This window comes from Macaca mulatta, chromosome 9, assembly GCF_049350105.2.
Source record: "Macaca mulatta isolate MMU2019108-1 chromosome 9, T2T-MMU8v2.0, whole genome shotgun sequence".
In the NCBI taxonomy this organism is placed as follows: Eukaryota; Metazoa; Chordata; class Mammalia; order Primates; family Cercopithecidae; genus Macaca; species Macaca mulatta.
The window spans coordinates 79,842,953-79,853,264 of NC_133414.1; the positions used below are offsets into that span (position 1 = coordinate 79,842,953).

At 43.9% G+C, this 10,312-nt stretch overlaps 1 pseudogene; it reads right to left on the reverse strand.

Annotated features, from left to right (window-relative positions):
• Positions 1–9,188: 9,188 nt before the first annotated feature.
• Positions 9,189–10,097, reverse strand: LOC717063 (large ribosomal subunit protein uL18 pseudogene; annotated as a pseudogene).
• Positions 10,098–10,312: the final 215 nt, after the last annotated feature.

The window sequence follows — 10,312 nt, forward strand, 5'->3', positions numbered from 1 at the left end:
TCAGGTGATCTCTTCCACCTAGGTAGGAACATGGTCATTACTGTGAAATGCTGGAGAAGGGGGTGCTCCAAAGGGAGGCAGAAGAGAATGGCAGGCAAGGTCCCCCCTTATGAGGGCATCAGCAGGGAGCTATGCATGGGTTACTCCCTGGGGAAACTGGGCCTGGCTGTTGGGAATGTTTCCCAGGAGAAGGCATGGCTCTGCTGCACATTCCCACTCAGGCCCTTCCTCAAATGGCTAAATAAACCAAAGGGCTTTGCTACGTATTTTTCATTCCACATACTATTTGCTCTGCCTGCCTGCCTGCCCCAATTTGCTGGCTGCCCCAGCCAGCCAAGTTTAACCCAACAGAGAAGTTCTTCCTACAGAATTCAAATTAATCCCATAACTTGAGGGACCACATGTCAACTGTTCCACTGTGTAGCTTTGTGCCCAATTCAGCAGATACTTCTGAACATCTTCAGTCAGGCCCAGGTTTGATCAGGCCCTCCGTGAGCAATGGTGTGAATTAGATGCAGCTCCTGTTTCTCAAGGAGCTCAGAGTCGGGGGAGGTAGGATGTGAAAGAAATGAACTATTACACAAGGTGGAGAGAAGTAAGGGCAAGTGAGAAATGGGGTTGGAGCCCTGTGTTTTCAGAATTTTGGGGAAAGGGGTATGTGCGGAGGTAGGGTTGGCAGGATTCACAGTGAGGGGTGGCTTGGGGCTTACCCTTCAAGGGTGAGAGTTTCACTCTGGGGAGAGGATGCAAGATTTCTGGGCTGAGGGGCAATGAGAGCTGAGACACAGAATGATCCAAGGCCACGTGTTTATCCCTTCTTCTGTCTTCCTCTGGTCATGTTTCCACCACTGGGTTTCTGCCTCTAAAACTCAAAGGGGATTGTGAAAACATCATACTCAGGGGGTGAAGGGGTGAAACTGAGCCTTCGTGGGTCACATTATGGCCCTTCTTCCTAATTAAGTTCTTGTGTTTTTGGTTAGGACTCTTCTTTCTTTGAGCCAATCTGACAAGCTCAAAGCGAAGCCAAGAATTACATGTCTTTATAGTAGCATGATTTATAATCCTCTGGGTATATACCCAGTAATGGGATTGCTGGGTCAAATGGTATTCTAGTTCTAGATCCTTGAGGAATCACCACACTGTTTTCCACAATGGTTGAAGTAGTTTACACTCCCACCAACAGTGTAAAAGTGTTCTTATTTCTCCACATCCTCTCCAGCACCTGTTGTTTCCTGACTTTTTAATGATCACCATTTTAACTGGTGTGAGATGGCATCTCATTATGGTTTTGATTTGCATTTCTCTGATGGCCAGTGATGATGAGCATTTTTTCATGTGTCTGTTGGCTGCATAAATGTCTTCTTTTGAGAAGTGTCTGTTCATATCCTTTGCCCATTTTTTGATGGGGTTGTTTGATTTTTTCTTGTAAATTTGTTTAAGTGCTTTGTAGATTCTGGATATTATCCCTTTGTCAGATGGATAGATTGCAAAAATTTTCTCCCATTCTGTAGGTTGCTTATTCACTCTGATGGTAGTTTCTTTTGCTGTGCAGAAGCTCTTTAGTTTAATTAGATCCCATTAGTCTATTTTGGCTTTTGTTACCTTTGCTTTTGGTGAGTTAGTCATGAAGTCCTTGCCCATGCCTATGTCCTGAATGGTATTGCCTAGGTTTTCTTCTGGGGTTTTTATGGTTTTAAGTCTAAAATTTATGTCTTTAATCCATCTCAAATTAATTTTTGTATAAGATGTAAGGAAGGGATCCAGTTTCAGCTTTCTACATATGGCTAGCCAGTTTTCCCAGCACCATTTATTAAATAGGGAATCCTTTCCCCATTTCTTGTTTTTGTCAGGTTTGTCAAAGAACAGATGGTTGTAGATGTGTGGTATTATTTCTGAGGGCTCTGTTCTGTTCCATTGGTCTATATCTCTGTTCTGATACCAGTACCATGCTGTTTTGGTTACTGTAGCCTTGTGGTATAGTTTGAAGTCAGGTAGCGTGATGCCTCCAGCTTTGTTCTTTTGGCTTAGGATTGTCTTGGCAATACGGGCTCTTTTTTTGGTTCCATGTGAACTTTAAAGTAGTTTTTTTCCAATTTGGTGAAGAAAGTCATTAGTAGCTTGATGGGAATGGCATTAAATCTAGAAATGGGCAGTATGACCATTTTAATGATATTGATTCTTGCTATCCATGAGCATGGAATGTTCTTCCATTTGTTTGTGTCCTCTTTTATTTCATTGAGCAGTGGTTTGTAGTTCTCCTTGAAGAGGTCCTTCACATCCATTCTAAGTTGGATTCCTAGGTATTTTATTCTCTTTGAAGCAATTGTGAATGGGAGTTCACTCATGATTTGGATCTCTGTTTGTCTGTTATTGGTGTATAGGAATGCTTGTGATTTTTGCACATTGATTTTGTATCCTGAGACTTTGCTGAAGTTGCCTATCAGCTTAAGGAGATTTTTGGCTGAGACGACAGGGTTTACTAAATATATAACATGTCATCTGCAAACAAGGACAATTTGACTTCCTCTTTTCCTGATTGAATACTCTTTATTTCTTTCTCCTGCCTGATTGCCCTGGCCAGAACTTCCAACACTATGTTGAATAGGAGTGGTGAGAGAGGGTATCCCTGTCTTGTACCAGTTTTCAAAGGGAATGCTTCCAGTTTTGCCCATTCAGTATGATATTGGCTGTGGGTTTGTCATAAATAGCTCTTATTATATTTGAGATCAATACCTAGTTTATTGAGAGTTTTTAGCATGAAGTGCTGTTGAATATTGTCAAAGGCCTTTTCTGCATCTATTGAGATAATCATGTGGTTTTTGTCTTTGATTCTGTTTATATGATGGATTACATTTATTGATTTGCATATGTTGAACCAGCCTTGAATCCCGGGGTGAAGTCAACTTGACCATGGTGGATAAGCTTTTTGATATGGCGCTGGATTTGGTTTGCCAGTATTTTATTGAGGATTTTTGCATCAATGTTCATCAGGGATATTGGTCTAAAATTCTTTTTTTGTTGTTGTGTCTCTGCCAGGCTTTGGTATCAGGATGATGCTGGCCTCATAAAATGAGTTAGGGAGGATTCCCTCTACTATAAAGACACATGCATATGTATGTTTATTGTGGCACTATTCACAATAGCAAAGACTTGGAACCAACCCAAATGTCCATCAGTGATAGACTGGATTAAGAAAATGTGCACGTATATACCATGGAACACTATGCAGCCATAAAAAAGGATGAGTTCATGTCCTTTGTAGGGACATGGATGAAGCTGGAAACCATCATTCTGAGCAAAATATTGCAAAGACAGGAAACCAAACACCACATATTCTCACTCACAGGTGGGAACTGAGTAATGAGAACACTTGGACACAGGGTGGGGAACATCACACATCCGGGCCTGTCGTGGGGTGGGGGGAGGGGGGAGGGATAGCATTAGGAGGAATACCTAATGTAAATGACAAGTTAATGGGAGCAGTACACCAACATGGCACATGTATATATGTGTAACAAGCCTGCACGTTGTGCACATGTACCCTAGAACTTAAAGTATAGCAATACAATTAAAAATAAATAAATAAATAAATAAAGTCTATTAAAAAAAAGAATTATGTATCTTGAAGCATCATGGTGGTTTCTGAACCAGCCTGGTACGTGAAAACCTGCTGGCAAATATTGCAGCTACTAAGTCTACCTGTCACAAATTGGCCACGTTGGATGACATTAGACACAGGCTGTGATTGTTGCCATCTCCACATTGTAGGTGGTTAGGTTTTGAGCACAAAGGATTTGAGAATAGGGGAGAAATAAACCTGTTTCCAAAACAGGTGATGATGGTGGGGACATAGGAGCATGGGCTAAGTGAAGGTATGGTCTAAAAAGGAGAGAGGTAGGTAAAGAGGCGAAGCGGATATAGGAACTCTATATAAGAACATAGAAGTTGAATATTGTATTGAAGCTGGTAGCTCTGCTATGTGACCTGGGACCACCACACAACTTCTCTGTTCTTTATTTAGGAAGGATAAAAACATTGGAAGCTCTGATAGTGGATGGTGATGAATTAGTGATCAAATACTGCATAACAAATCCCCCAAAACTTTGTGATTTAAAACAAAAAATAATCATTCATGATCTTTCACAGTTTCTATGCATCAGAAATTATTTGTGACTTGGCTGAAGTTCTAGCTTGGGTCTCGTGAGGCTGCAGTCAGATGTCAGTCCAGGCTATACGTATCTAAAGGCTTGACTGGGGCCTTTAGACTGGCTCAATGGCATTTCACGGCAGGACTCAGTTCCTCTCCATGTGGGCTCCAAGGCTTCTTGAGTATCCTCAAGACATGGCTGCTGTCTACCCCAATGCAAAGTATCCAAGAGACCAAGATGGAAGCTGCAATGTCTTTTATGGTCTGCCCTTGGATGCCACACACTCTCACTTCTGCTGCGTTCCATTGGTCACAGAGGTCAGTCCTGATTTAATGTGGGAGGGGACTACCAAAGGCATAAATATCAGAACATGAAGATCACTGGAGGCTAACTACCATAGTGCTCTCTCTAGCTGCAATGATGCAAGACCCTCCTACGTGCAAAATACACTCACCTCTTCCTAAGCTCCTCAAAAGCCTCATCCCATTATAGCATCAACTCAAAGTCCACAATCTCATCATCTACAGCAGGTCCAGGTATGGATAAGGCTGCTCAGGGGCAATTCTGCAAAAACAATTCATTTGATGGTGAAAGGTACTGGGGAGCCAGGAGGGATCTGGAATAGGGTGGAGTGGGAAGCAAAGGATAGGGGATTATATGCAGCATAGCGTGATAGGGCAGAGAGTTCACTCTCCGTGTACGAGTCTGAGAGGTGAGGCATCTCAACGTGGCCAGGGAGAAGGGAGCTTGAGGGACTGAAAAACGGGGTACTTCAGACATTCCCAGAACCTCTCAACTCAGTGATCACTGAAATACAGAAAGATCTACTTTGTGTCTCCAAATCAATTTTCAATTAACTCTTTATTTCAAGTCCTGGATAAAGTCAATTCCTTTATCCAGAGGATAAAGAGACTTGACTCCCATGTGTCCCCTGTCGTTCCATCCCAGCACCCCTGACCTCTGAGCTTTCTCTCCTCCCTGCTCAGATGGCCCCAGCCTAAGCCTCTTACCCTCAGTTTTTGGAAAGGGTATGAACAGAACTTCCACCACGTGGAAGGCCAGGCGCTCTCACCAGCCTCTGTCCTCCAACCCACTCTGCCAAGGCTGACTCCTGGCTTCTGTTTCTCTTCTCATTCTTTGGCTGTGACCCACACACCCTCTAACTCTGTGAGGTCTCTACCTGCTTTCCCGCCAGCCAAGGTGCTCATTGTGCAAGGGTGAGGGGGGTGGAATGATGGGAACAACATAGTGCAGTTATGAATTCCAGTTCACTAACTCAGGAGTGAAGAAGCAGGACTGTCTCTATTCTTGCCACTCAATTTAGATTTCAAGGCCTTATTCTGCCACCATGGTAGAAACATAATCACTGTCAATATGGAGTCTCTCTCCTTTTCCATGGTGGCATCTAACTTTCTGGAGGCTCAAGTGGCATCCAGGCACCGGGTCTTCAATGTCTTTTGTGATGCGCATCACTGTACCTGTCCTTCTTTATTGGTCCCTGCAGGTTGTCCCTTTGCAGGGCCCTTGCTGATTTGCTCTTCTTGTCTAGTCCCACACTGCTCTTATGAGCAATAGGGTCATTCTGTTCTTCAGGTCCATGCTAGTGTTTGGGAAAGCTCTGCAGGCTGACTAGGACTTTGCTGCTGGAACAGTCCATGAAGCTATTTCTCTTGCCTGGGGTCTTACCACCTCCCTGTGCTCTCTGGATAATGGGACCCAGGTCTTGTCTCCTCTCAGGTCCTCCAGTTCTCTCTGGGACCCTCTTCTGGAAACCACCATTATCTATACTCTTGTGGCTCCTGACCTCTCTCAACTTTCCACTCCACCCCCAAGATGGGGGCTCCTTTACAAATCTGAGAGATGGAAGCATTACCTTGCTCATGTTTTCTTCCAAATTTTGCTGGTATGGGGATTTTCTTCTGCCTCACTGGCCCAAGACTTTCCAACTCCAAGTCAAGAGACTCCTTGCTCTGCTTTCTGGGGTCACACCTTTTCTCTGAGACAATGAGCACAGGACAGAATTTGGGTGGTGATGAGAAGGAAAGGGGCAAAGTGTGTAAAGGAGAAATGCCAGAGGGGAAAAACATTGGTTAATATTTTCAAACACTAACTTCTGTCAAGTTTCCCCTGAAACTCAGACAGGACCTGTGAAGTCCTGCTACCAGTCACAGACAGATCCAAAATGAGAATCTGGAGCCTCTTTCTGCACGCCCAAATACAGTCTTTGATCACCTATTTGACTTACGCTTAGGAAGGGGTCTGGGCACAGAAATGTATTTGAGCACATGGTCTGAAATGAACCCCTCACTTGGGTAGGCAGTTGACAGCAAAGATGCCAAGGGAACCTGACGTCTGGACAGAGAATGATGAGAAGACCTTCAAGACCACCAGTCTGATCAAACCATCCCGGGAGAGGAAGAATTTCAAATAAGTTTCCATCAATTACACATGAATATTGGGGGGCTGCGAATTGCCAGGCAAGCACTTTGGGGAGCTCGGAGGAAGGCAGGTAAGCCAGGTCATGGCTGAATCTTGGGGACCAATGTTGCCCTGGAGGAAATCTGGGGGAGAAGGCAGTTCTGATGAGGGGTCAGGAAATCCTGTGAGATAAAGGGGGGTGGGAAAAATGGAACATTTATTATAGAGGAGAGACTAAGATCTCTGAAGGGCTTCCAGGTAGGACTTGCTCTAGGATTCCCTGTAGGATCTTAGGAAATCAGAGAGAGAGACTTCACTGCTGAAGGAAAAGCTTAAGGATTTGAAAATGTTTGGAAATGGAAAGACTTCCTTAAAAGTAGCGAGGTCACTGTCGGGGGATGATGACGCAGAGGATGGATGAACTATTGATGGTGAGACAGACCCTTGGATGGAAGATCTCATGAGAACTCAGAGGTCTCTGCCTTGCTAAGATGTCATGATTCTTCACACCCACTGAGTTCTGATACCTCCACCTCATTCATTTCCATTCCGCTAACCCATACCTGTGATAACTCAGACAGGTGCTGTCTAAAGACATCACTGGCTGTGAAAAATGAGTTTGCTGAGAGATAGAAAGTATACATGAGATCACAAGGGAAGGGCTTGCCCTGCTTATGAGAACAGACTGTTTCTGAACCTTCCTTCATATGTAAGTAATCACCATGGTAATTGACATCATTGTTCACTCTCAACTCACTACAACTTACCTCCTCCTCTTTCCAAGAAAATTGAGGTCATCAGGTATGAATTCTCAATTCCCAGGCATCCTCACCATCAGGTCTTGCCCCAACCAGACTCATCCTGCCTCCTTCCCTGCAGCCTCAGAGGATGAAGTGTCTCTCTGTTCAAAGCCAACCAGCCCATCTGTCTCTTTGACCTCCAATTCTCCTGCCTCCTCCAAGAGTCTACCTAATCAGTCTCCTTCCCTCTCCTGGATCTTCCAGGACGGGACTCTCCCAGTCCACTGGCTGCTTCCCCTCTGCCTAAAAATATACTGGAGCTCTCACATCCAAAAAATGAAATCTTCCCCTGTCTTCCTCTAGCTTTTATCCAAATATCCCTTCTCCCCTTCTCATTCAGCCCTCTTTAAAAAGTATTGTTGATCCTTGAACTATGTGGTGCCTAGGAGTGCTTACCTGCTGTGCAGTCAAAAATATGCGTATAACTTTTGACTCCCCCTAAATTTAACCAATAGGCTACTGTTGCCCAGAAGCTCTACCTAAAACATAAATGGTTGATGAACACATATTTTGTATGTCATATTTATTATATACTGTATCTTTATAACAAAGTAAGCTAGAGAGAAGAAAATGTTAAGAAAATCATAAAAACGAGAAAACATATTTACTATTCATTAAGTGGAACAGGATCATCATAAAGGTCTTCATCCTTACCATCTTCACTATGAGTAGGCTGGGGAGGAGTAGGAGGAGGAGGAAGGAAAAGTATGGGTCTTGCTTTCTAAAGGGTGGCAGAGGTGGAAGAAAATCTGCTTATAAGTGGACCCATGCAGTTCAAACCCAGGTTGTTCAAAGGTTGCCTGTAGTCTACACCTGCAGTTCTCCACTTGCCCAGCATTTACTCAACCTCAGTCCACAGCAAACTGGTCAACAGGAGTTGCTCGTAACTGCTCTGAATGTAATGATCCTGATTGACAAATCCAATGAGTATTTCTCAATGCTTAGCTGCTGGTTCTCACTGTTAATTTTAAAAAGTATTGAATGCTTCTCTTCTGGAACGCTCCTCTCCATGGCTTGTGATAGCAGGCTCTTTAGGCTCACCTGAGGTCTCTCGCTGTCATCTCCGTCTCCTTCAAGAGCTCTGTGGTAGCCAACTTCCAAGATGGTCCCCAAAGATGCCCACCTCATGGAGTTCACCTTGCATAGCCACCTCCCGCATTATACCAGTTGGACAATATGACCAATAGAATCTGACTGAAGTGATGGTATGTCACGTCCAAGATTAGCTTATAAAAGACAGTGCAGTTTCCACTTGGTCTTTCTCTCATTCTGTCTCATGGATCACTTACTCTGGGAGAAGCCAGCTGCCGTATATTGAGAACACTCAGACTTTCAAGTGTCTCGAGAGGCCCACTTGGCACGGAACTGAGTCTTCCAGCCAATAGCCAGTGAGGAATGAAGGACTCCAATTAGCAGCCATATGAGTGAGCCCTCTTGGAAGTGGAGTCTCCCCAAGTTGAGATGACTGCAGCCCTGTCCATCAGCTTGACAGCAGCCTCACAAGAGAGCTTGAGTCAGAATCATCCAGCTAAGCTGTGCCCAGATTCCTAAACCTCAGAAATGGTGACAAAATAAATGCTTGTTGCTTTAAACTACTAACGTTTTGGGGCAACTTGTTACTACTAGGAGCTAGTAAGACTGCCTTTTCTTGACCCTATACGTGAAGTTCCATGAATGTTGGTGAAATGTTGTTATACGATCTAATTTCCGCCAATGGGACCTGAGGAGTAACCTGCCGGGTGTTACTGATTTGTTGTTGTTGTTGTTGTTGTTGTCAATAAGTTTATTGTCTTTATCTGAAAAATTCTCATAGAAAATTGGGTTAGCTCTCAGCAGTCCACTCTTGAACTCTGAAAAAGCTTGCCTTCTTTTGAGCTACCTGATCTTTCTTCTGAGCAAGGGACATTTTGGCGTAGTACCACCTCTTCTTTTTAACTTCTTTCTTGGGCTTCTTCTCCTAGGCTGGATTCTGTCGTATGAACTTTCTTATACATGGCAGCATGAACTTTCTTATACATCTCCTCCATGATGTCTGGGGTTACGCTGTTCTTTATGTATTGACAGAACTATTCCTTGTGAGCATCTTCATCTTCCTCCATTAAGTAGCAAGAGTAATCTCCAACATGCTGGCCCATGATATGCTTCTGGTGTACTTCTGCATTAAATTCCTTGCTTTCAGAATCATAACCAGGGAATCATTTGGTACTGTGAGCGATAGACAAGCCTCCATCCACACCTCCCTTCAGGGCCCCCAAAACTTTATTGCCAGTGGTAGTTCTAGCAAGGCCTGCATCCAAATAGCAGGTAAAGGCACCTGGCTGACCATCAATGCCTTCCACATTGTATTCATCTGCAGTCACCTCCACTTGGCGTTCACAGATCTTACCCATGCCAAACTGACTGAGAAGACTGTGGGCCAGCAGCAGGCCAGTACAATACGTTGCAGCATCATTTGTCAGGCCAATCTTCACGCCATATTTTGGCAGTTCATGTGCATGTGCTGTGCAGGCTATCATATCCCCTTCTAGATGGGAGTAAGCAATCTGACAAATGATATCTCTGTTTGTTACACAGACTATCATCCTGTATTTGGGTGTGTCATGTTTATTTTTATCCTGTATCACCAGTGTTTCTGAGCATAGTAATCAGTTTTACCCTGTCATCATCTTCTAAATTTCACTTGGTACCTCTTAAAGTAGGCCTTATTCTTAACAACTTTAACAAACCCCATCCTGTGGAACAGAGGCTCGACAGAGACCTGCAGGCCAAGCAGCGCTCCTGGGTGTTTTGAGAAAGGTTTCTCTCTCTGATAAAAAGAGGGAGATGAGTAAAAGACTCTCCTTCTGCCTTCTAGCTTTTAAGTGTCATCATGCAGGTGTGATTTTGGAGCTACACAATTTGCTATTCTGGAAAGTACATTTCCCTCCCCATTATCCTCCTAGGATA